Genomic DNA, 5,291 nt, shown 5'->3' with positions numbered 1-5,291 from the left:
CCGCGAGCGGCGGCGGCGGCGGGGGCTGGCGGCCCATGTACAAGCACGCGGGGGGACTGGCGCTGAACTCTGGCGCGGGGCCCCTCTGGAACGCGCACGGGTCCTTGTAAAGCTGCGTGGCTGCGTAGTACTGCTCCTCGCCGTTCATGGCTGCAGCCAGGGCTTGGGGACCAGGAGCCAGGAGTAGGGAGCTGGAGCGGGGACTTGGCGCTCTGACTCCGGGCGCCACCCCGCTCTCTTTGACAGCTTCGCACTGTTCTCAGAGGGACCCCGAGGCCAGCCGGGACAGGCGGGCCGGCCGCGGCGCCATAGGCTCCGGCGTGCCCCACGTGGCTCAGCCTGTGGCCATTATTGGTCTGGCTGACAGCCTTAAGAAGAGCGGCCCAGGTACTCGCGAGCACCCGCGTTTCTTCCCATTTTCTCTTCCCGCACGGTTTGATGCCCTCGCATGTATGCCCTCCCAAGCGGGGCACGCACGAAAACATCAGAAGTTCATTTATAGGAACATCTTCACTGTACTTGAAACGTTTCTTTTTTCCCTGTATCGTTGATGATGTGCATACTAGCTCATTAATATAGTTTATAAGTCAACGTATTTGATATTGTAATTTTTTAACTTGGAGAATATGATCAAAAAGCTTGCAGATCCAGCCTTATAGGTCACTGTTTTATTTATGAAGTTTCTTTCCATCGGTGATGTTGTTGAATGAACATTTGAAACCCTAGCATCGTTGCGTGTTTTTATCCATGGTTGTGCTCCACGGTGTAAACTGTAACTTCAAAAGCACGTACAATGGCTTCGTTTCTTTTTTTAATTCGAGAGGTATTATTCATTTTGACTTAGGGAAATCGGGGCCCATTTGACCAACTCAGAATGTAGTTTCCAAGGTGGCCAGGGGACTGAAAGGTGTCCCTCTCTGGGCTGGGAAGCCAGGGAAGGAGGTGTGTGTGTGGGGGGCGGTTTCAGATCCTTTATCTTCCAATCTGGACACTCAGGGAGGATTGTAATGAGGCAGGAGTGGGAGGACTTGCCATGGAGGGGAGTGGGACATTTAGAAAAAGAAATTAAAACTTTGCGTTTCCATGTCTTCTGGGCACTCTGGGGTCAGGATTTAAGCGGAGCCACTTTCTTCACACCCACTGGTGTGGACTACCTCCGAGAGGTGGTGGCGCTCACTGTGCAACCTGAGTATAAGGAACCCTTCTGACCTCCCAGAACTGGGCAGCCTCGCCAGCCTCAGCCCACCGGGCCCCCACTCGCCCATCCCCCCAGATGACAACATATCTCAAACCTCCACCCAGGGTTTTAGAAAGACAGGACACTTCGGCAAAGGAGCAGGACCCACAAAGAGTAAATCTCTGCGAACTTTCTTGAATGCACACCTACATCCAGACCTCTGCAACAGCTCTGAATACACTTTCTACTACTGGAAATATGTGTGCTTCAAACGCACACTGATGGAGTATGAGTAAGCAGTTCTGAATACTCTTCATTTGCATGAAAAGATCAAGAGCCAGTGGGAATTTGGACTTTCTTTACAGGTCCCTTCTGTCATGAGATAACTGTATTGGGGTGAGTGCGGGCCACCGAGCGGTCTGTGCACGTCTGGGAACGCACGGGCTCCCGGATGCCCCGGCTCTCGCCGAAGGGCAGGCCAAGGGGGAATTTCTTCAGGGAAAAGGGCCACCTGCAGTAGACCCGGGAGTGAAAGGCCGTGGGACCCGCGCACCTAATCTCTGCGCTCCCGCGTCAATGAGTCCATTGTTCGCTGCCGCCGCGGAGGACCCGCCGCTATCACCCTGGCCGCGGGTGACCACATCGATCAGAAGGGCAGGGCCGGAGGGGTTTGCCCAGCCGCGGCGTGTTGACCCTCGGAGATAATCATTTGAATCGCCTGGGGTTGACTTGGCTACGCGGTTATGAGCGGACAGCTAGCTGCGCTCGGGACAAAGATCGGCCACCTTTCCCCTCCCCCCTTCTTTCTCTCCTCCCTCGCTCTCCACCTCTCGCCACCCTCCACTCAGTACTCAGTCCGCGCCGCACCCCTCCCCCCGTGGCCTCGCCCGCCACCCCCGGAGTGTTTACTTTGCACTTCTCGTCTAATTGCACATTTCTGTAAATTGGTCTCCATTTCGATGCTTCATTTGCTTCCATTTAATATTTTTGCTCGGTCCTGCAGAAAGAAAAGAGGCTCTCAGCAGAAAGTAAATCCGCACACTGCGCTCGTGGGCAAAATACCTCGTATCCCTGGCTGAGCAAAAAACGTGGCGGAAGGTATGAGTGTTGGGTTTCTTGTTGGCCAGTTCTCATTTTCACAATTGGCGTTTTCTGCTGCCTGCTACTTAAAGAGGGGACCCAGGAAACAAAGGCTAAACGGCCATTTATTATGAGTATTAGGTGGGACAAAACTAGGATTTTTTGATTGGCCGATTGTCCCAACATCTATTTGAAAAACGTCTCCCGCAGGACCCTCCAGTGAGCAAGATCGTGTATTTTGTTTCTCTGTGGATACAGCTCCTGGGATCATAAAGTCGTCAAGTCCATTACAGGTGAAATGCGTTTCCGCTCTGAATCCCCGCTGACGCCTGCGCCCCCTCCACGCCGCCTGACCCGCGACAGGCCCAGCAGCGATACCGAGCCATTAGGCGAGCTCCTTCCCGAGCCATTTAACAGCAGCTCTTATGGATAAATAAACAAAAAAGGCTGTAAACCAATTATAGTGTGGACAGTGAAAAAGTCGTTTATTAGCAGGACGTCCTGATAGTCCTCGCTGTTATTGGAGGTCCTCGCCTGCCCTCTTCCCCTTTCTCTTGCAGAAACGCGGTTGTGCCGCGGAGAACACAGGTCACCTTGTTCTTGTTAAATAGCTGAGACTTCCCCGCGGTTTCAGAAGCATGCCAAGGGCTGAATTTGGTTTGGTGATAAGAATGTTTAAGCCATTGCATCCCCTTATGAAGAAAAAAAAAAAAAAAGATGAGCCTTTCTTAACTCCAAGGATGTGAACATGAATTATATGGCATTTAATGTATTGGAACATATTCATTTTTAAAATTAATTCTCTGTTGGAGATAAAACAAAATAAATTATATATTTTTAAAAGAATCATTTATTTATTTAATCCCATTTGTTATTGTTAGTTATTTTTTTTATTTGACCACCAGAGAGAGAGAGAAAAAGGGAACACGAGAAAGCAAGCCACCAAGGGCCATATGGGAATCCAGCGCCCTTATCCACCACACCGCCTGCTGGCCCCAATAAATTATATTTTGAGGGAACCAGCAGTTAGCATAATGGCTATGTCGCTGGACTCCCATGTAGTCGACCGTGGTTCGCATCCCAGACCCAGTGGCTTAAAACTCATGGTGGGCCGCGTGAGTGCGTGCCCAAGATCCCAAGAGGACAATGGAGAAAAAGGGATTGCGGTGTGACCATCCCCCCGAGGGGGGGGGGTCATTTCTCGCTTTCTGTCTCTATGTCTCTCTCTGTCTGTCTGGCGAGTGCACTCGCCCTATAGCGAAAACCTCTCCAAAAAAAATTATTATATTTTGAATTGAAAAACTCTAAAGCAAACAATGTGATGTGTGTAACGAGAATACTCTTCTTATTTGACTTTGAATTTTCGTCATTAGCATATCTTTCAGTGGTCACTAATGAGACAGGTCTTTATTTTTCCACTTGAAACTGTTCTTCCCTCCTGCTACTTTGTAGTAAATCTTGAGTCTGGTACCCAAATCTGAGAGGGGCCAGAGATATCCAACTGGAGGGCAAGGGGGAAAGGATGTCAGACTTTGAATCAAAGGTTTTCCATTGACTTCTAGGAACAATCTAGTTAAAATAAGTGAGAATTAAAACTATTTTCCAGATAAGTCAACACTTCCTCAGTTGTACAGATAAATGCATTTAAAATTAGAATTTAAGGTGCAGTAGGTGGCATGGTGGTTAAGCCGCCCGACTCCTACATGGTTGACCAGGGTTTGAGTCTCAGACCTGCCTGCTTGAGGACCACACCAGGTACATGTGGGTGCATGCCCATAATCCCAGAAGGAGAATGGAGGAGAAGGGATTGCAGCATAGCCATACTCCCTGGGGAGTGATTTCTCACTTTCCCTCTCACTGTCTCCAGTGAATGCACATAATCTATGATAAAATCTTAAAAAGAATAGGATTTAATTGCACAATTGTCTTATTCTCTATCTCACTGGGTCTCTTTAGTGTGGGAGTTAGAAGGGACAATAAGGGAGGCCATGTGTGTCCCAGTACTACGTACTGTATACTCACCACGCCACCAATGCTTCCTCCCAAATAGTGGACCCAGGGTATCAGCCCTTTTCTTTTTTTTGATTCAATCCCTCTATGACCCTCAGTTTGCTTTGAAGCTGAAAGAAAACGTGAAAGCAGTTGAGATTCCAAAGGATCTAAGTAAGGTCCACTGCTCTGCTCCTTCATCCTGTGGCCTATCCCTCCCTGCAATTTTGAACCTACCTCTTTGGCCTGTTCTCACCCAGGCTCCCATCTCTGATTCTATCACCTGGATGGGCAGTCCAGAAATCTTATTCCTGGTTATTTCTCTTCTGATTATAGCCTTGTGTAATCAACCTCTTGCTTTCATTTTGGGGCCAGCAGGTGGTGTGATGGTTAAGGTGCTGGACACACATGTGACTGACCACGGTCTGAGTCCTGGACCTGGTAACTTGAAAGTTAGACAGGGCGCATGTGTGTGCATGCCCAAATTCCTGAGAGGAGAATGGAGGAGAAGGGATTGTGGCATGGCCATTTCTTCTGGGGGATGATTTCTTGCTTTTTGTCTCTCTGTCTTTCTCTGTCTCTCTAGTGAGTGCATGTGCCCTATAGCAAAAATCTCTCAAAAGAAAAAAAAAAGAAAGAAAAATTTTTTCTTTCTCTCCCACCCCTGCTCAATTTCTTTTATTCCCCTGGGAACTTCTCTTTACCTCTAAGTGCCACAGCCTAAAGAAGGCTCACCTAACTTCTCTGGCTGCCTTCCTCAACTTCCTATATTTCACATGGTTTATGGGTTTGAAATACCAATATTTTCAATAATATTAGTTGATCAAACTGCTATGGAGTCCTTACTGTGTGCTTGCCTATAGTCTCTGAGTGACAAAAAATCAGCAGTAGAAATATGTTCTAGTTTTGGTGTACAATAGAAAGCCCACAGGCACTGCAGACACCTGCCTTCCAACTTGGGCTCTACACTGCACAAGCAATATATTCTTTGGCAAGTTATAGAATTTCACTAAGCCTCCCTGTCCTTATTGGTAAAATGGAAATA

General features: G+C 48.3%; 1 long non-coding RNA gene across 2 annotated transcripts in view; it reads left to right on the top strand.

Annotated features, from left to right (window-relative positions):
- The window catches only part of LOC114005587 (uncharacterized), a 5,784-nt gene extending 2,958 nt beyond the window's left edge, over positions 1–2,826 (top strand). Inside the window, exons 2-3 of one of the 2 annotated variants that reach the window (XR_003547425.1) lie at positions 2,181–2,275; positions 2,516–2,826. This is a non-coding gene — a long non-coding RNA (uncharacterized LOC114005587). Of the gene's footprint in view, positions 1–2,180; positions 2,276–2,467 lie in introns of both variants that reach the window. The other variant, XR_003547424.1, reaches the window with a different exon arrangement.
- Positions 2,827–5,291: the final 2,465 nt, after the last annotated feature.

This window comes from Tupaia chinensis, unplaced genomic scaffold (genome assembly GCF_000334495.1).
Source record: "Tupaia chinensis unplaced genomic scaffold, TupChi_1.0 Scaffold144045_1, whole genome shotgun sequence".
Lineage (NCBI taxonomy): Eukaryota > Metazoa > Chordata > Mammalia > Scandentia > Tupaiidae > Tupaia > Tupaia belangeri.
The sequence above is the reverse complement of the archived record's forward strand: the minus strand, read 5'-3'. Positions and strand labels throughout refer to the sequence as shown.